This window comes from Tenrec ecaudatus, chromosome 11, assembly GCF_050624435.1.
Source record: "Tenrec ecaudatus isolate mTenEca1 chromosome 11, mTenEca1.hap1, whole genome shotgun sequence".
Taxonomy (NCBI): Eukaryota; Metazoa; Chordata; class Mammalia; order Afrosoricida; family Tenrecidae; genus Tenrec; species Tenrec ecaudatus.
Genome location: NC_134540.1, coordinates 107,868,558 through 107,890,882, shown reverse-complemented (window position 1 = coordinate 107,890,882; position 22,325 = coordinate 107,868,558). Strand labels below are relative to the sequence as shown.

The 22,325-nt window shown below is 39.3% G+C and overlaps 1 non-coding gene across 1 annotated transcript; it reads left to right on the top strand.

Annotated features, from left to right (window-relative positions):
• The first annotated feature begins 21,033 nt into the window (after positions 1-21,033).
• LOC142461880 (U4 spliceosomal RNA) lies at positions 21,034-21,174 on the top strand. Its single transcript, XR_012787052.1, has one exon. It is a non-coding gene; the product is annotated as a U4 spliceosomal RNA (small nuclear RNA).
• Positions 21,175-22,325: the final 1,151 nt, after the last annotated feature.

Here is a 22,325-nt window from a genome sequence, read left to right as displayed (position 1 = left end):
AATGATTAAGTCATGTTTATAATATGTAGCCTTGATATGATGTCATAGAAATATAACTTTCTGTTGTGGTATTCTTCCAAAAATTTATCATTCCAATCTTATCATGAGAGAAACATCACACAAGTCTCTATTATAGACTACCCTACAAAATAACTGACCTCAAATCCCCAAAACTACCAGAGTCATCAAAACAAGAAAAATATAAGAAACTGTCACAATCAAGAAGAACCTATAAAGACAGGATAACTTAATAAAATGAGATATCCTGGGTAAGATTTGAGAATATAAAAAGAACATTAAATTAAAACAATAGATAAAGTACAGACTTTAGTTAATAATTATATGCTACTTCAATGATAATAAATGTATTTTAATTATAAATAAAAAGATAATAAAAGGAGATAATAACATCAATGAATTGTTATGTAGAAACCCTATACTATCTTCCTAATTTTCTCTAAATCTAAAGCGGTTAAAATATATTAAAACTAAAAGAGATTAAAATATATATTACATACCGAAAAGTAAAGATAAAAATAAGAGCAAACTCATGAGAAACTATATAAACCAGGAAAAAATGAAGAGATATCTTTAAACCAAACCAACCCAAACCACACCCACTGCCAGGGAGTTTATTCTGGTTAACAGTGACCCTATTACACAAAGTAGAGCTGCCCCATAGAGTTTCAGAGGCTGTAACTCAGACTACCTCATCTTTCTAGCACAGAGCAGTTAGTGGGTTTGAATTACCCACCCTTCAATTAGCCTCCAGGGCTTAATGTATACACACAAAAACATCAACCTAGAATCATGTATCCAGGGAAACACAAAAGTTGTCTGACCATCAAAGAGCACCTCTTCCCAATTCCTATTCCCCATCACTTCCCAGTTGCAGTTCCTGTCTCTCTAGCATCTGGTGGCCCTGTGTGGACAGAGGCCCTCAACAGCTGCTCAGCTGAGGAGCACACACCACATGCTCTGGGCAGAGACACACCCTGTCCCCTGCCTACTGCTCTCACAGGACCCAAATCTACCTCCTCCCCACTACAGTCTACACTGATTGGACCAACACCTTGCAGGTAGCCGTTTTGCTTTTTTCTCTTTTCTTCTTTGTTCCTCCCCCTCCACTCCTCCCAGCACATCCTCACTCAGCACATAATCCCATCAACAGAAAAATGGATAAAGAAACTGGTACATACACACAATGGAATATTATGCATCACTGGAAAAAAAAACAGTGATAAAACCACAAAGTACCTGATGGCAGGGTTGGATCTGGAGAATATTACACTAAGAGAAATTAATGAATCACCAAAAGCATATTGTATGATACTGCTGCTATTAGAACAACCACCAAGACAAAAACAATCAGTGACTCTCAGGTCATGAAGTCCTTCGAAACAGCCTCACAGGTAATGGGGTAGGTAGTATGACTAGCTAATGTTTGTAATCATTCTCTTATTTGTACATCTTACAGACCACTTCTACAGGGGAGGTGTCACCTCAGCGGGGGACAATTGCTCCTTAGAGACAGAAGAGGGTCAAGTAGTCCATACTACTTGGCAGTGCCCTACAGTCATCTTTACTAGGTGGACACTCCTACATTGGTGTTCAATACAGTGATGTTCTGTACACTTCTACATTGGTGTTCTGGTGGAGATTCATGATCAAGAGGAGGGGGGAACATGTCTGTCTCTAAGAAGATTATTTCAGTTCTGCTGGTAAGTAAGGGGAGAAAACACTTGACATTGCTATTAGTAACCACCAAGGGGGAGAATCCACCTTGTATCCCATTGTGCAATTTTAGCCAAGTTTCTTTCTAGACCCAGATCCATACTATTGGCTACCCGGACTGTAGATATTATTCTTCTGGAGGTGGTCTGCATAAGCAACACCAGATAGATCTCAGTTGGTGAACCCACTATGAACTGGACTTTACTTAAACCCACCTGTTGCAGATTAAATAAACACATATACTCCTTTGGATTTAAAGCTATAATTCCCTAGTAAGGGAAGAGGAGGACTGCTTCCCCAAGGTCACGGATTTGGAAGTCATTGGATTTGGTTAAAATTTCTTGGTTTTGAGCTTTCCCAATAGCAGGCAACTTAAAATTATTGTCTTAAGGCTGCATGATCTAGATAAACAAAACCAGCGACGTGCATCTATGTGTAGGAAAGAGCTTTATGTCAGGAAGTAATCTTGTGTCGAGAAAGCATCCAAGCCCGTCTATGGATCCTAAGTCCACGGAGCTGATGCTCCCAGTGTTCTCTTCAGAATGAGGTACGTAGCAGCAGGCCAATGATGCAGGAGGAGATGCACGAAGAGCAAGGGCCATTGGGTGCTGAGTTAGTGGGTCCAAGGTCAGCGGAAACCTGTCCGGATGACAACAGCGCTCAGGGCCAGGCAGCGCACAATGGGCTCCCTCTGGAAGCCTCCAAAGTCCCAGCCAGCAGGAAGGCAAAGAGGCAGAGAGAGAGAGGACGCTTCCAGTTTCTCCCTTAGGAAAAGGCCATTAAAAAAGAAGAAAAACCTCCACTCCAAATAAATCAAGGTCAAAAGGAAATGAAGAGTTCAAGTTGACATCAGTTCCATTTGTCTAAGTGCTAGTGTTGTGTGGATGATCAGCAGCCAGTTAGGATAGCCGGCAATCAATCCATGAGTTGCCCTCGGTGTAAACATTTCTCCATCTTTCTGCCATCCTTAAAGAAGAACATGTCTCCTCACGTATCCCCATGTATTCTCACACTGTCCTCCCGGTAATCCAGCAGAGGAATCATGCGATCCGGATTCACGTTTTCACCCAAACTGGCTGTTTTTTCAAAATTCTGAAAGGTGTGCTTGATTTGTTCTGCAGCCCCAGTCATAAAATGTTTTACTCTTTCTGGTTTCTGTTCTTCAAGTTTACTTTTGATTGATTTCATGTAGTCTTTGAAGCATTTCTTGTAGGCTTCTTTTGTGAAACTGGTCTCCTGCAAGTGATGGTTCATGACAATATCAACACCAGTGACCACGGTGCTTTCCGTTCCATGGTCATTGGAGCCTTCCGCTGAGGCATTTCTACCAACGAGGGAGTCATCGATGCTACAGTAAGTCGTACTAGCACCTTCCCCTCCATTTCTAGGCACAGCTCATCTGCAATCACCTGCATCTTGGAGATTTCGGAGAACATCTCATCACGGCTGATGAGGTTCAGGCAGACAATCACATGGCAGCTAGGGGAAGAGGGCTTCGCTGCTCACTTAGCAGGAGCTGTGATCTCAGCAGCGGGAGTGGAGTTGGAGAGAGAAAATAGTGGGCAGAAAAGGTTTTACTGTGTGTTATTTTGTTGCTGTTGTTGTTGTTGTTAGGTTATTATGATTTTTGGTATGATTTAACTTTTTAGAAAACCGTTTTATTGTCACATGTCATACAATTTAATAGTTCGATCATAATAAAAAGAATGTACAATCGACACCACAATCAATATTAGAATATTTTATTCTTTTTTGTACTCATTAGTTCCCCATTTTCAACCATCCTCCCCCCACTCCCGAGAAATCATTAATTCAGTAACTGTCTCTATAGGTTTGCCTATCCTGGATTTCATATGCAGAAAAATGTACAAAAAATATTAACAAAGTAAGACACCAAAACCTCAAAGTAAAGCAGAAACTATTAAAACTAGAACAAATTTAAAATACATCAAAAGGGAGAGCAGATGATAAGGCGTTAAAATTTAACCTCACTGCATCTGCAGTCATCCATTTTCCGGTGCGCTCTGCATGATGGCAAGGCTCTTCCCATGCCCAGTGTACCGTCAGACGGGACTCCCTAGAAGCTTAATTCATGTGTATTTACCTTTGCTTTTTAAAACTGAATCAATGTAAAAATCTATCAAAAGGAGATGAAACCCAGGATAAGTTGGTCTATATAGACAGTAAGTATAATAGTTTTTTTTTGGGGGGGGGGGATTTATGACAGGAGATGTTGGGAGGAAATGGGCAGCTAATAACAATGTGTTTTTAAAAAATGGCCACACAGGACTCACAGACAAAAATTCACTATTATGGGGTTTTTAGGGAAGTAAAAGGCTATCATTTAGGATCAGAAAGTTTATTATCTAGAAAACTGCATGGAATCGTGATTTCTATAACACATGGTCTTGCCATTAGTCAGAGTCAACAAGTCTTGGTTTTGTGTTTCACTAAGCTAACCAAGGTAAATAGAAGGAGAACACACATTTGCAGGATCAAAAACAAATAAAACTGTTACATAAATAAGAGAAGAATAAGGGCATGTTATGAACAACTTTATGCCCATAAATTTAACAACTTAGATAAAATGAGGAGATGTCTTGAGAGACACAACTATCAAAGTTTATTCAAGAAAAATATATAAATATCCTTGTCTATTAAATAAATGGAATTAACCTAAATACCCTTGTCTATTAAATAAATGGAATTAACACTTGAAAACCTTCCAATATAAAAAGGACTTCAAAGACGATTTCTATCAAATATTTAAGAAAATATAAAACCAACACTACAAAATCTCTTTTAGAACACAGAATAATAAATAATATCTCCCAATTCCTTTTTTAATTCAGAAGTACCTTGACACTAAAACCAGACAAGTTATTTCAAGAGAAAAAATTGAAGATCGGTATACTTTATGAACTTAGACCCCAAACTATGGACATATAATATTAAATTAAGACAACAAAATATTAAAGAGAATGTATAATCCAACTGAATAAGACGTATTTCTCAAATTGTTCAACATTGAAAAGTCAATCCATGAAATTCATTCTATTAAAATGAAAAAGAAAATAATATGATCCTCTCATAATATGTACCAAAAAAGCTTTTTATAAATATCGATAATGACTAACCATAAAACAATTCTCAGCATATTGGAAACAGATGGGACCTTTATTAGCCTGATAGAGGACACATACATAAAAGTCTACAGCTAACATAGTTAACAGTGAAAGACTGAACTTCTTGTAATATTGAGAAGAAGGTAAAGATATCCTACTTCTATTCAACATCATACTGGAAATCCTAGCTGATAAAATAAGAGAAGAAAAAGAAATAAAATGCATACAAATGAGGGATCTTTGCCTAAGAGGGAAAAAAATACAAAAATCTAACACACACAACATCAGTTTAGCAAGGTTTAAGTATAAAAAAACCAACATACAATTTTTATTTTTAAGAGCAATCAATGAATAATTGGATACAAATATTCTAAAACAGTGTAATTTATAGCACCAAAAGGTGAAATACTTAGATAAAAGTCTAAAAAATTATTTCTAAAACAACTTCAAAAGCACATATAATCCTGTTTCACCAAATGTATTGTAGACTTTAAAGTGCACAAAACTGTAGATGACCCTAGACTAGAAAAAGAATCTTTATATATAACATCAATAAGACATTCATAGAATATATTGATAAATTGTACTTTATCAAAATTAAGAATTTCAGCTTAGCAAGACAGTGTAAGGAAATAAAAAGAAAGCTAAAACTATGTTGCCTATGAAGATATATTATATGAATGGCTTTGAACTTGTACTTTCAGATGTAAGGCCTAATCAAAGAACAAGTAGTTCCTGAAATGTGATCCTACACAAGGCTCACCTTTATGAAGCAATCACTGAAGAGCTGAGTGCTGTCATAAAGTGTGGTGAATGAATCAGATGGTGGCAGCTATTAGAAAAAATAGCACTTGGGGTCTTAAAGGTTTGTCCTAAAACAAGCAGCCCCCCAAGGGAGCCTTAAACTAGTCCCTGAATTTTAATAAAGCTAACGACTTTAAAATAAAATCTGTGGTCACAGAAGGAGATGGATTGGAGCTTAAATTCTGAGCACTGTGTGGAAAACTATGACTTACACAACCTTACTTGTCAAAGTGAGGAGGACTTGAAGATGAAGGATTATAGCTTTCAATATGGAATACAACTCAATGTAAAGCAAATCCTCACAACTGGATCGGCGGGTGACATCATGATAAACAAAGAAAGGGTTACGGTAGTAAAGGACTTTATCTTGCTATCTGCAATCAAGGATCGTGGAAAAAGTAATCAAGAAATCAAGCTGCATTGCATTGGGTAAATCTGCTACACACGAGCTCTGTAAAGTGTTGAAAAACAGAATAGCATTTTTGAAGACAAAGGGGCACATATGCATGCAAAGGTTGAACACTGAATACGGAAAACCAAAGAAGAGTAGATACTTGGGGATTGTGGTGCCGGGTTTCCAAAAGAACAAACAGTTCAGACAGAACACTCCCTAGAAGCAAAGATCACGTATTTTGGAAATGTTATCACCAATACTCGCACTATGAAAAGATGGCAATATAAACAAATTGGCCCTGTGGCAGAGGATATTTGAAAATGGATTAGTGCAACTCCCCTGCTCAGCCACGAGAGGGGCAACCTTGCCTTCAGGAAGTTACCTGAATGTGCCCTTGATGGAAATTCGAACACTATGGGGCCATCCATGGTCATGAGTCACACCACAGGTAATAGAGTCAGAGGGTCCTGATTCAATCTTGTAAACTTTTCTAATCTGTAATACTGCACAAGGGGCTAACCCCCAAAATCCGGAATTCTTTTTTTCAGAGGTATGTATTTAATTTTTTTTTTTACAAAACAACCGTATCACCTGCAAAGTGCTCCCTATTAGACTTAATACATTTGTAAAATATGCCACTCTATTCTTGGAAACATTTTCAAACTCATCTGTTTGGATGGCTTTTTCCCCTCACCTATTCTATGTCATCAAATCGCTGTCCTTTCCTGTCCCTCTGCACTTGCGGAAACAAAAAGAAGTCATATGGAACAAGGTCAGGTGAATAAGGTGTGTGAGACAACAGAGGTATGCTGCATTCTACCAAAACCTGGGACACTGAGATGACTGCATGGTCAGGTGCATTGTAGTGGTGAAACCAGTGCCCCATCTGCCACCAATCAGGCCTTTTCTGTTGCACATTGTTAGCCTATATTTTCAGAACTTCTAAATAGAAAGCTTGATTAACAATCTGACCTGGTGGAATGAATTCCAAATGCACTACAAGTGGACATTTTCATCCACTCGGGAAGTTGATGGACATCCAAATTGAGGTTTGTCATCAATCAACATTTCGCCTTTTTTGAAACGCAGAAACCAATTGTACACCCGAGTTTTCCCCATAGTGGCTGTCCTTGTAAGCTGTGTTCAACATCGCAACAGTTTCTGCGACATTATGCCAATCAGGAAACAAAATTTCACAATGGCAACTGCTTTCTTAAATCTTCCATTTGAAGAAAAGAGAGAAGTTCAAGTGAAACTGCTTTTACAAAAAAAAAATTCACTGTGACAAGAACCATCCTTCCCAGGCGATGTCACTGGGTGTCTCACTCAGAGCAAGCTGCTGATGCTCTGCTCGCCTGGCTGGGAAAATGTGCCTCTGAAAGCTCGTCCCCGCAGAACTTGTTATCTATTTGTTTTTTTGTGAGGAGGGGCATCCCCTCGTAGGTGATAGATTTTCTGTGCGAACATGGATCCTGTAGGAACAGGTGGGCCCAGTTTAGACTGCCAATCAGGGAGCCGCTTGATTGGAGGGTGCCTGAGATTAATGGCTGCCTGAGGCCGGCCTCCCTCTCTCCTCCTCAATGGGCAGACCAGTGCACTGCTGCCTGAGCTAGTCCTGTGCCTCAACCAGCTGCTGCATCCTGTCTCCTTGCCAGGCATCTCTGGAGTGTGAGGTTCCATCGGGACCTGCTTCGCTCCCACTCCCACGGTACTGGCCTCTGCTACGCCTCCACGTCTCATCTTCCTGCTGGCGCGGCCCCACGCTGCGATGTCTGCTGCTTGACCACAGATTCTGCTGTCTGCTGCCTTGATCTTGGGCCAGCAGCCAGCGTGAGTTGAAGACCTTCAGTATATTTACTGTTCCACGAAAGCGAGTTGGACTGAGCCCTCTGTACTGCTGTGCAGACTAATGAGCTGTTGTATTCCTTGTCACTATATAAATCAATCTATACATATATAGTGTGTATTTAAATCATATATATATATTCACAAGTGTCCTGGTATTGTTTCTCAAACGCTGCCTATCACACTGTGTATGCGAACTATAGCCCCTTTCCCACTTGCATTGTCCCTCCTGCAACTATGGGGAATTGAACTTGATTTCTGATGATCATGATCTTTTGGCAAATTTCCTTTGTTTAATATGCTTTATAATTCAACCATGTGGCTATGAATCCAAATGTCTTTACCTTGTCTTTATCCTGTATAAGAATTAATAAAAGAGTTTCTAATATATGTTAGTAAAAAGTTAAGTACTGAAAAAATTACTAACAAATATACATGGAAAAGCACTAATGGGTTATTTTTTTAAACTTTGAAAAATTCAATAATAAGAAAACAAATAACCCAATACAAAAGTGGATAGAAGTTTAGAAAAGACGTTTCACAAAAAGAAAACAAAAACCATGACAGAAATTTCTTTCCTGGCTTTTTGGGTGTTGATGAGGTGTTTCTTCTTCTTACGCATCATTTGTACCTTTGTCATTAGACTAATATGATCTTATCTGGAACACCTTCGTGCGATCGGTTCTTTATTTTTTTCCGTTGGGTTTCCCAGAAGTTAAGCACAAGAGGGGTGGATGCATAACAATAACTTATCTAAAGGGTTATAGGGGATGTAGGGGTGGAGGATGGGTGATAGGGAGAGAAAAGGAATTGTAGCTATAAATAATGAAGGTGGGAGGGAGCATTAGAACAGATTGTGATTGCACACTAATTTTAAAGGCAATTTAGTCATGGGGTGAGCGGAATGGATGTGGTGGCGATAGTACAATTCCTCTTGATATAATTGAACGATTCGATTATATTATATGTAAATTATGTGCCAACAAAACTGTTGAAAAAATTGTTTAATAAGTAATAAGACGTTTTAGGAACTAAAAAACAAAAGTCAAAGAAGCACCTGAAAAAGAAACCAACATTGTTAGTTTCTAAGGAAACGCAAAATTATAATAAAAAGATCACTATGTCACTACTAAAATGGTTCACAAAAACAAAACCAAAAAAATCTGACAATAGCAAAGACACAGAGCAACTAGAACTCTCATACATCATGGAGGAGATCGAAAACGTTACCATAGCTACAACCTAGCAAGCTCTTACAATGCCAGATTCTTATGCAAAATACAATCCAACAACCGTACTCCTAGCAGTTTACACAAGAGGGGGAAAAACTGCATTCACATAAAAATGTATATATTTATAGCAACTTAGTTCTCTATAACCAACACCTGTAAACAGCTCAGACGTGCTTGTATGGTAAGTGCTTAAAAAACTATGGCACATCCATACAGTAGGATACCATTAAAATGAAGATATTTACCTGGTGATACATACAATAATATTGAGGAGCACTAAATGCATGTTACTAAGTAAAGAAGTCAGTCCCCAAATATAACATGCTATTGAATCCCTTCTGTGAAATTCCGGATGGTGGTATCCCTATGTGGTATAAATAGTACGCTCATGTATTAGAGTCCGCCCAAGTCCATCTTCAAAATGTAGTGATTTATTGCAGAAAAATCAGCCATTAAAAATATGTGAAGTTGGTTCTACACTGAGCATGCAGGGTTCTCATGTGTTGGTGTGGAGTTGATAGTAACTAGAGATAGGAACTGGGAGCAGATCAGTGGGTGGCAGAGGCTTGGCATAGGAAGAGGGGTTGATTAAACACTCGATATGAAGACTGTTTCCAAAGTAATAAAACATTTCATGCTTATTTTGGTAGTGGAGACATAACTCTCTGGATTAGCCAAAACTCTACACCTTAAACACAGAATTAGACCTGAAACAGAGTAAGTAGTCCTCCAATTAAAAGAGAAAACAGAATTGAAGACAGCTCTCCATCCTCTGTAAACTTCCTGGCCCTTCAGAAGGTATCACGCCCCAAGGAAAAGCACTGCCCACCAAGATGGCACAGGCCACTAAAGCTTCAGATAAACTCTTGAACCTAATCAATGCTACATTTCACAAAAGCATTGACTGGGGATATACCAATGGTAAGATATAATATTCGAATCAGATCTATCTGGACATTTCCTCTCCAAGCACTAAGCCCATGATAACAAAGCAGCACTGCAGAATGAGGGGACGAATGCCATGGCTATTTTCCCTTCAGTAAACCCAGGGCTGACAAGCCTCTAAGTGTGCTGTTTCAGCTGTTTTAAACAGCTTATCATGATTTTCTGAAAGTCTGGCCTCGAGATCTAGGATCTTTTCTTAATAACATGTAATGCCACCATTATGTAATTGATTCCATTTTGTCAGTGTGGTGGGAGTATCATGAAGCTGTAATTCATTTCACTGTCTTCTGGCTTCAGACCTTCGAGTCCCAGGGTGGAGAACACTAGACCTTGGAGCAAGAAGTGACTTCCCCTCTCGTGACCCTTCTGGCCTCTGGGCCAGTCTGACTTGTTCCACAGTTCGGTCTTATCTTTTTCATGATCACCAAGACTCTGAAGATATTCTCAGAGTATGTGCATGGACTCTGCAGGGCTTCCCCTCGTCCGATGCTCAGGGACACTCATGAATTTCTGAGTCTCAATCTAGGTCTGGAGCAGTTTTAGAAATGCATTCCTATTCAGAGCTGGTACTTTTGCCATCAGTTTCCCCTTGGATATTAAAGTACCGGGCACCTTGCCACACAACATGCAAGTAGCCACGTTATTATTGAAACCACATGTTCATTAGCAGGGTTGGCACCGACTCAAACTCCACTGTCCAAAGTTAATGCTAAATTCCATTAGAGTCCAGACAATGGGAAAGAGTTGGCTACGGCTGAGGAAAGAGAACAACCTTGCTGGATGAAATCTGAGTCTTTAGACTGTTAGAAATATGATCTGGTTTCTATCTCAACATATGTCTGCACTGATGTTTCAGAGAGGGGCATGTTTTGAAAGAAAATACCATTCTTTCCGTGTTATCATTGCAAAATTGCATTTAATTATTCCCACCACTTGCAGAGATAACCAGAGTCCGCAGACTTCTTGCTGGACTAATCACTTCATCCCCAGACCATACCAGACCATACCAGACGGCCATACCAGACCATTTCACTTAATATAAAGGAGTGACTCAGATCATCACTTTCCATTAAGAAAGCCTGAGAAAGGTCTGAGAACAGTGTTTTCTTCATTTAGAAATAGGGAAGAGAGATGTTAAGAGAGGAAGGGAGCAAAGGAGAAAAGAGACGAAAAAGGGATAATGGTGTGTGAATTTTGAGGCAAACAATTCAGTGCACAAGAGTTTATAAATTTAATTCAGATTACACAAATTCTCAGTCCTCAGACATTATTTATATTCAAGGTACATTTACTCACTTGCTTTTACTTAGTAGGAAGATATGACACATTTAAATTGTTTATATCATTTTCATCTATTAATATAGTGCATTGCATAAATTGGGCAGGAAGCGTGAATTTACTTCTACCTCTCTGGGTGAAGTAAACTCACTTCTGCATAACTGTTGAAAAAAAAGAACCAAATAAAATATTTTTAACCCCAGAGACGTACAAAAGAATTTCTTATTCCACAGCATGTATTCAAATCCCTTTTTGTTTATACATGACAATCATAAATAGAAATTTACACATGTAGAAACCTACTTTGTGGGAAATGGAGTATTTTGCATCTGTTGTCAGAGTGACAGCGAAAATTGGGTTATCCTCCCACACCACCACCATCACCCAGATCATCCATGAGATATTATAATCCGCCTACTCAAGGTTAGGCCGATTACAATAAAGATCTGTAGAAGTCTGAGGATGATTTAGTTTCTCAAAAAAGAAACCATATTCCAACTGGAAGTAAAAATTGCTCTTGTGTCAGTCCACAAGCTACTTTAACCATCCTACCCAATTTCTTGAGAAGTAATTATTTCAATTTCCTAAAAAGATGGCTCTAGGCTAGAGTAATATTATCCCAAAGTCATGCACATTTTTAGAACCCAACTACTAAAAAGTCAGACCATTAAATGATGAGGAAAAGCGAAAACTGACCAAAGAATGGACGAATCAGCATGGAGCTTAACAATTTTATACACATGTATGTACTCATAATCTTGTAGCTTGAGAGAGCTGTAAAGGTTCTCCTTCACCTCTGTTCGTTGTCTTGAAGGCTTGAGCAGAACCTTTCTACTCCTTTACCCAGATGCTTTGTCCACGAGTTCAATCACAGCCAACTTAAGACAGGCAATGTCTCCTCTCTGTGTCATCAAAGAGTTAACGCTGACCAAACTCATGCTAGCTTGTTCAATGATGATGCGCTTGAATGTCTACTTGGAATGACCCCACCAATTTAGGGTTGCCATGAGTCACAACTGACTCTATGGCAGTGAGTTTGTTTGGGTTTTTTCATATGACATTTTACAAGAAACTATGAAAGACATTCATTGTTTCCTTGTACTTAGTGGGTTTAAAAGTTGAATGCCCACAACTGAAATGACAAGTCAGAGAAAAACTGCCAGAGCAAAGATAGAATCTTTTCAGATAAAGAAAGTTCACCAATTTGTGTTAGGCATGTAGTGTTTGGGATAGGTCTGAAAGATGGCTTGCATGTTCCCAATCGACTTTTCTATTCTTTCAGCCACATTTTCAAACTGCATCAGGAATACCTGCTAGGAAAGTATTGAAGAGCACAGTCGAGGAATAATTATATACAATAAAATAGTTGGGTTTTTAATTAACTTAATATTTTATTGTGGGTTTTGTGAATGTTTACAGAGTTAATTAGGTTTCCACATGAACATTTTTGTACAAATTGTTTAGTAACGCTGATAACATTTTTCACAATGTGTCAATATTCTCTGTCATTGCTTTCTGTTTGTGGCATTTCCAGGTTTCTAGTTTCTCTAGCCCCCATGTTTTCCTTCAAGCAATTGTTGACCTTTTGATCTCATGATAATTCCTACTGGAGCACCGTATTCATCAGTGACATCCTTATTTAATGTTATTATACTGTTATTATGTTATATATCTGTTACACGGTGATCCTGTTATATCTGTTATTATACTAAGTTTAAGTGGAGCACCCTCAGACCCCCCGCCAAAGACTATCACCCATACTTTTCAGGTCTGAAATGGAACTCACCTCCTTGCTAGAGCCATCAACTATGTAAGATCAAAAGGGCAACATTTATCCCGGACAAAGTTCAGAAGTTTAGGAGAGAAGGACGGATGGAAACCAGAAATGCAATAAGGCATTGCGTTAGGCTGGGTGCTCTAGGGAAGCAAAACCAGTGACTCTTGTATGTGTGTGATGATAGAAAGGGACTTTATCAAGAAATGACTCACATCATTGTAGAAGCAGGTAAGATCAGTCTGGTTCCAGTATGCAGATATAAGCATAGGCTTTGTGTAAGCTTTCCTGACTCCCATAACTGCAAGGGCTGATGAACAGGAAGCAGGAAGACCAGAGGCTCCTGGATGCTGAGCTGAAAGAATCTGAGTTTTTTGAATGACTACCAAATCAGCCGTTGGATGAGGGCTCCTGGGATGTGCAGGCAATATAACAGGAGGGCAACAACCCAGGGGCAGGATCCAAATCCAGGCGTTGAAGTGAGCGACTTCATGGCCGCAATCTAAAAACAATTAGGTCTTATAATGTGATCCTACGTGATACTTGCCTTCATGAAGAGATCACTGAAGATATGGGCGCTATAGCAACGCATAGTGAAGGAATTAGTGCACGGCTATCAGAAAGAATAGTGTATGGGGTCTTAAAGACCTATCTTAAAGCAAGCATCTATCTAAGTGGGGTGTTAGCTAAGTGCACATGAAAGCAGCACATTAGCCTGTGTGATCCAAGGATTGTCAATAATAAATTACAAGACTGGAAGAGTGAACTGTGTTAGAGCTAAAATTCTGAGCACCAGGTTTGCAGAAGGTTGCAGATGACAGTGAAAGCCCAAAATTCATTTGCAAGATCCCCACATGGACTAATCCCCTTGAAGCAAGCCTCCTTTGACCATTGACCAGGGATGTAAATAACCTTGATAATGGACAAAGTGCACTGAAAACTGGATTAATTCTGTTATACTTGGGTTAAAATTTAGCACTTTAGGATTCATTCTCCCTTTTGACCCATTTTCAATTTGTTCTAGTATTTAACATTTTCTACTTCATTTTATTAATTAATTTATTATTAATTGGGGGTTAATACACATATCATTCCATAGTTCGGTCACGTCAAGTAGAATTGTACAATTACTACTACGATCAGTTTGTAAAAACTCTTGCTTTTTCTGGACTCCTAGACATCATCTCCCTTTTACCTGATTACCACCATTGTACCCCAGTTCCCCCAGAAACCCTGATTCTTCTTGCTGTCCTATAGGTTAATCAATCCTAGCTTTCATACACTAAAAAAACAGAAAAACATATAACACAACTTCAAGAAGGGGCCCTCCAAGGAGATAAAAACAGAATCGCCATAGCTGAAATGAGCTCTGAGATACACCCTAATATGAACAAATGAAACTAAACAAAAACATACATAAAATTTTGGAAACCAGATCACATCCAGCATGCACTAGAGACAGGATCTCCTGACAAAGTTGGAACTGTGCAAGTCAGATTTATGCCTTGGATCTTCTATACTCATCTCTCCAAAGCACACTGTTTAGTGACCCCTTCCCTCCCATCCCTCAGTTGTAGATGGGGGGGGAGGGTCCTCTGGACACTTATTTCCTATAGAGTTCCACAAATGAATCTTAGGCTCCAACTGTCATCCATAGCCTTCTGCAAACCAGATTCTCCACATTTAAGCTCTGATATCAATCCCTCCTTTGACGTCAGATTATATGATTTACAATCCTTCGGTGACTGATGATGGTGTGATTCTTCCATGTGGACTTAGCTGGACTTCTATGTGGACTTCGACCTCACTTAAAGGTCTGCTTGTTTGAAGACAAGCCTTTAAGATCTCAGACACAATTTTATCTGTTAGCCAGGCACTGTCTAAGTCCTTTGCCACATTATGCTGTAGCACCCATTTCTTCTGTGATTTCTTCCTGCAGGTGAGCATGAAGCAGGGCCATGATGTAAGAACTAGTGGTTCTTAAACTGGAGCTAAGATTTAGTGCAAGCCCCAATCCCATTCCTGGATCGTTGTTGCTGTTGTTCTTTTCTTTTAATTTATTGTTACTTCAGAGTTAATACATATGTTCAAGCACCTCAAGCAGAATTGTACAATTGCTTCCAAAATCAGGTTTCAAGCATACAATTCCTTCCTGGACACCATAACATCTTCTCCCTGTTACTGCCTGCCCCCACCCCGTCCCACCACACCTATAACCTCCCCCATGAAACCATTGCTCTATTTGCTGTCCCTGTAGGTTCATCAGTCCTGTATTTCAGTTACTGAAAAACAGCAAAGCAAACAACACAACTTCAAGATAGTGACCCCAAATGACATAGCACCTCTGAGATACACCCTAATATGAACAACAAAAACAAAATAAGGCAGAAAGTCCACCGGAGTTTTGCCAGAATGATACATATCTTAATAGAGCATGTTACTTGGGAAGAACTGCCTTCTCAGTTTATGTGGTAGTTACATAATTTCATGTCAACTTGAAGATATATAGACGTGTTGGGGTGGCATTTAACCTGTCAATCAGGTCACAGCCTGATGGTGCCTCCTATGGGTGTGGTCTTCTCAAAAGGTGGGTCCTGGGAACCTCCCCTTCTCTCACTGTCTTCACTTTCCTGCTGGCTGACCCTGCTTGCCGCCAGAGTCCTGGGGATTCATCCACTTCCATTGGATCCACATGACATTTCACTCACCAGCCTGTGATCTTCCTGAATTCTACAGCATTGCATGTGGCTGCATGAGTCTGAAGAGGGGCTCATTGACTAACCTTGGACCCAAGGACTAGTATCAGACTTATAAACCTGAGCTGGACTTGGCTGGGATGTTTGCTTGATGTATAATTACTTCTTAATGTAAAGCTCTCTCTTACATACATATGAGTGTCACTGGATTTCTTTCTCTAGTCAAACCGGCCTGATACAATAGACTTGAGAAAAATTAGAATTTTAGAACATGTCATTTTGCTCATGTGGAAGTTGTACATACAGGCAATTATTCAAACAGAACAAAGGGACGGTGCATGCATGCTTTAACATCAGGAAGGGTGTGTGTCTGAGTGGTACCCTCTCACCATACTTATTCAATCTGTGTGCTGAGCAGATGGTCAGAGAAGGTGGATTATATGAAGTAGACGGTGGCATCAGGATGGAGGAAGGCTTACTAACAACCTTCAATGTGCACATGATACAACCTTTCTTGCTAAAAGTGAGGAGGACTTGAAGCATTTGCTGACAAAGATCAAAAACTGCAACCTTCTGTATGGATTACTGCTAAATCTACAGACAATGTCCTCACAACTGGACCAATAGGCAACTTCATGATAAACAGAGAAAAGATATTGTCAAGCATTTCATCTTGCTTGGATCCACAATTAATGTAGCAATCAAGAGATCCAATGACACACTGCAGTGGGTAAATCTGCTGCACAAGACCTCATTAAGATGCTGAAAAGCAAGGATATAATTGAGGACTAAGATATGCTGTGAAAGTTGAGCATTGGATGAGGAAGACTGGAGAAGAATCTCTCCATTTGAACAATAATGCCAGGGAAGATTTTTGAAGGTACCATGGACTTCCAAGAGGACAAATAGATGTCTCAGAAGAAGGACCGCCAGAGTTTCGTAGAAGCGAGGATCGCTATGCTGTGCCTCCTGTGCTTTGGACATGTCAGGAGGGACTAGTTTCTGGCAAAGGGCATCATGCAAGTAGAAGGACACTGAAAAGGGGGAAAGTCCTCAACAATATGGATAGACACCGTGGTGGCAACATTGAATATGATGCCAATTGTGAGGATGGCCCAGAACAGGGTAGTGTTTATTCTAGTTTTTTATTTGGTCACTCTGAATCAGACTCAACTCAATGGTACATGAAAACAACAAGCAACTCAGAGGTACTATTTGAGGGGATTGCAATGGATGTGTTGAATCAAAATGTACCTAAATTATTGAACCTGAAATTATGATCTGCTCTGTAACCCTTCATCTAATTCACAGTAAGGGGGGAAAAGGATAAATAAAAAGAATAATTTAAGTCTGTTTCATGTTTTTCTCTCATCCTACCAGGGTCTACTTATTGTAGCTCTGATGAGACAGCCTGTATTGGTGGCTGAACATCATCTAGTTCTTCTGTTCTTGGGAAAATGGGGCTGTGGCTAATGCAGGTTATTAACCCTATAGAGTAGTTTTTGTTTTTGTTTCTCCAATAGCAGTATTTACAATCTCAGACACCCACAGGGGCAGTTCGACCCTGTCCTATAGGGTCACTAAGAGTCAGAATTGATTCAATAGCAGTGAGTTTGAGTTTGGTTAGCAAGCTTGAAAACCCCAGATGCTACCCACTTGGGATAAGGAACATGAAGAGTGGGAAACATGCTATGATATAATTGATTGAGCTGTACCATCAGACTACACTCCCAAGCCTTCACACCCCAAAATCTAATTGCATTAGGTTTTGGGTTATGCCTGACAAATATCTGTATCTGTGTTCCCTGTGATTACATATGCATGTACTTATATATCTGGCACACATATGTACAAACCTCTACTTACCTGTACACATATATGCCTATGCACATTCACATGTGATCATACACTTGATTTTTTATTATTATTGGTGTTGTTGCTAAATTTTGGATGTCACAGTGTTTAACAAAAACATCTTTTTTCTTGTGCATATGTGTGTGTGACTATTTACTTTGGTCAAACTACACTCAATGTGATAGGTTTTGAATCAATGTAGCTGGGCCAAAATTTCTCTATGGTTTGACAAGTAAGACTAGTAATCCTCCATGGTGTGATATAATCCAATGTAATTTATGAGCAACCAATTAGTTGTAAAAGATTAGGGTGGGATTACAACGCCCTGACTCGGGTCACAGGTGGATGTAAAAGAAAGGAAGTTTCCCCTATATGAAAGCTTGCTAGCTCGTTTCAGGCTCTGGAGCCTGTGTCTGGCTCACTGACAACCTCCATTTCTCTGGACTTCAATCTCAGTGGCCCTCGGGAGCTGGCTGTCTGACCTGCTGACTTGGGTTCATTCACTTCTGAAGTCACCAGCCTATGGTCTCCCTGCTGACTTTTGCTTCAGCAGCCTCCTCCTCAGCTGCATGGGGCCAGTCTAACATCTGACCCCCGGACTTGGAATGCCCTTGGACTTGGAGTTGCCCACTTTTACACCTGTGGGAGCCATTTTCTTGATATAAGTATTTTGATATATACATATACAAGTGTCACTGGTTTTGTTTTTCGAGAGAATCCAGCCTAAGACAGCACATTATGTTTCCTTTCTCCCAAAATAACAAATATCGGTTATCTAAAGAGTACTTCCCCTGCACTGTCCGTTCATCCTTGATAAGCGTCAATGAACATCGATCTCCATGTATATATGCACTTATATTTGTCTTATGACTGTGATATCACAATATTTGTCTTAATATGATTGACTTAGTATTACGTCCTCCAGTTCCATCCATGTTACGGTTCATGGCTTCGCCACTGTCCATTAGTATAGGATCCCATTGTACCACACTCCGAGTACACACTCATCCATTGCGGGGCCCTTACATGGTCTATTTATTTATTTATCTTGCTGTGATATGTATGTTTTGTATTGTGTGTAATGCTGCAATGAGTCTAAGGGTGCATGTGCCTGTATGTGATCTCTAGGGTATAAACATAGGCGTGGGATTGCTGGCTCACTATATATATTTAGACTTCTAGTGTTTTTCAAAGAAGACTCCTAGCACTGTCCAGGGTGGATGCCCTATTTAAAGTCCAACAACGAGTAAGGGTTTCAATCTCTGCATATCCTTATCAGTAAATGCTGTTATCTGTTTAGTCGTCCTTGTCTTTTCAGTGTCACTTTGGCTGAGATGAAGTGCTACCTCCTTGTAGTTTTGATCTGCCTCTCTTTAGGGAAGTTTCTTTTGGTCCTTTGTGGGAGTGTTTTATCATTTTCACTGTGTACTTCTTTTATATTTTTGAAAAGGTCAATTCTTGTATTTTTAATTGTTTGGGGGGGCTATCATACATTGTATTGTTCCCTTTATTTTCTTTGGGAATACTTCTTGGTAGCATAAAGGAGTCCAATGATTTTCATGGGTTGATCTTATCCCCTGCACCATTGCAGAGTTCTTCCATTAGTTAGAGCAGTTTGCTTGTGAAATATTTAGAGTTCGCTATAGATAGGCTAGTGTCAGCTGTAGAGAGAAATGCCTGTGCATCTTCCTTTCTGGTTTGAACTGCCCTTGTTTCCATTTCTTGCTTTATTGCTCTGGCAAGGACTTCTAATACAATGTTGAATGCATATGGTAATCGTGGGCACTTTTGTCTTGTCCTGTCCTCAAGGGGAAGACTTTCCGTCAGGCTTTCAACTGGAATGGAATCAAAATCTGAAACAAACAAGGAAATCAAAATAACCCTCAAATTTTCATCAGAGTGAATCTGAAAACCAAATGGAAAAAGAGATGCTTTTCTGAGCCTAAACTGAAATCTAGAATATTATAATTTTGGCTCTGCTATTTGTGTTTCAACAACTATTTTTAAGTTGTAAGCAAAACCACTTGATCACTTATGTTTGGTTTGCAACTAGAGATCATGTATGCTGAATGCTACTCTAACAGGGCTGATTAGGGCACAGTGCATTGCTACAGCAGTAGTGTTGACAGTCACATTGAAATGTAATGACAGTTACTACATGAGATGATTCACACGTACTCTGTGTGTGACTATTCTCTCAGGACTATGAGGAAAAAGAAGTCGTTAATAAACAGAGTTGTGACAACTTGGTAAGATTAAAATTTTAAAAGGTTCATTATTTACTCCAGGAGCTCCAGATTGTTTTAATATTGAAATAAAAGGATGTATTTTATAATAGCCATGGAAATGCTGCCCTAAGTTAATAAATGATAAAAAAGCAATTAATATTGCATACTACCTAAAGAGCTACAAGTCAAGAAGAAAAAGGTGAACAATCTTATTGAAAACCAAGGAAACTGAAAAATAAAACTGGAAGGACAGATGCCAACTTACATCAACAAAACCAAAGTCGGAGGAAATAGTCTCTGTCTGGGGATGGGGAAGCAGGATTCCAAGGCATCCGGGGATATACTGGCACAACTTTATTCAGGTCAACTTGAAAGTCTCTAATAAAAAAGCTAAGTTGTAAAAAAAAAATAGATGCCTACTTTATGTCCTTGGAAATGTGGTTGTGTGTTTCTTCTCTCTTCCTGGAATTGACTTTCTCTTCTTCTCTACTAAGCTCTCTTATCACTAGAGCAACTTCTCCATAGAGCCACTCCTGACCACTCCATAAGCCCCATCTTTCTCACAGTAAGTATTTCGTGTACCTCTCCCACTGAAACTTAACCATATACACATTACTCAACTGATCGCCAATCTCTAGAAGACGGGATTATGATTGTGTAAGAAATACATGCATACAGAGAGACATGAAACAGTTGCTGTGGTAGGAGGAAGAGATGGCTATTGTTCATATGTCTGTACTATGGTGCAAATATAGGCTCACTATTTTTAAAAAGTCCCCTTGCAAGCACTGTGAAGATACTTCTACTGAGCTCTGGTGTCTCAGTGTGTTAAGCATTGGACTGCTAACTGAAAGGCTAGCCAGGCCAGAGGAGCAAGACGATACAGTCTGCTTTCATAAAGCTTGACAACCTCAGAAACTCTAAGGAGCCATTCTATTCCTCTTATAGGGTCACCTTGAGTCAAAATCCACTTACTGCCAGTTTGATAGTCCTTGGGGAGGTAGAAAATGACTAACGCCAATGTATGCTAACTCAAAGATTGAAACTCACGGCCGCTTAGAGGCACTTCAGAAGAGAAGCCTAGAGGCCTACTTCTGAAAAATTAGCCATTGAAAACCACATGGAGCTTTGTACAGTGGCAATATCATAGCCAATGAGATTTACCAAAGGTGTGAGTATTGCTAATTGAAAACGTTTCCCAATACCCCACCATGACGACTTGAAATACAGTCGGCACTGGCAATTTTTGATGGTCTCCACGGAGAATGAGTAATCTGGTATAAAAAGTAAGTTGTACTTTACTTGTAACTTTTCTGAAAATGAAATTTCTTTTTTAAGTCATAGAAAGAGAAAACTATATGGAGCACAATTGTACTGTGATACTCATAGGGTAGCCATGAGTTGGAGGTAACTCAATAGCAAGTGGTGGTTAATGTATTTCTACCATATGTAATTTGCTCCAATTTTTTTTAAATGCCATGAGAAGTAGTGTAAAATGTTGATGTGAAACAGGTATTGGTTTACACCACCTGCTGCTGAAGATGGCATTAACCTTACTGTATTTCAGTATTTGAAGATGAGGAATGGCCCTCAACGAATACGTTTGACAAAGGCAAGTTGACACACAGAGAAAACGGTCCTTGAAATCTCAGCCGTACCAGGAAGAAAATTTCTGCTTCCAAAACCCTTGATCTTTTCCCTTTGAATGTTCTAAAATTCTTGCATTACCCAAAAGGTCTCATGCAATCAGAAACTTTCAGTATATAAGTGTATCTTCTGTCTCTTAGGCTATAAAACCAATGCACGCACGTGATAAACAATCTGGATAACTATTGGAAGCAAAGTTGCTATTGTAATCCAATTCCAATCCATTTCTCTCCCAAAATGCAAAATCAGACTTTGAACCCAAATGGCAGCTAATTTCTAAGTTCATTCAGATGAGCCATAGAATCAAGGGATAAACCCAAAGGTACAATAGGGCATTTCAAATTACTCAATTTCATTATTATTTAGATTTCATTTTCTCCTTCTTGCCTGCCTTCCTCAAACTCAAAAGATATTCCCATTTTATTAAAAAGAAATATATTTTCATCTTCATTAAATCACACCACTAGCAGGAAAATGAACTCAGTGAATAAAATTGTCAAAAGTGTATATGATAGGATTCTTTCTAAGCCAAATTTTCTGTATAAAAATAGATTTCCTTTTTAGCATTTACAACTATTATTAAGTGAACATCCTTTTCAACAATAAAGCATTGGTTCTTGGATATAGAATACTATGAAATGCAAACTAAAGTGCTCAGCGATGTATCCACTGACTTCAGGGAGCTCATTTCAAAGTCCTAGTCTGTTATTTGTTCAGCAGATGAAACCCCTGGGCTAGAACACACAGATTGAAGGCCAGCACTCAGCAG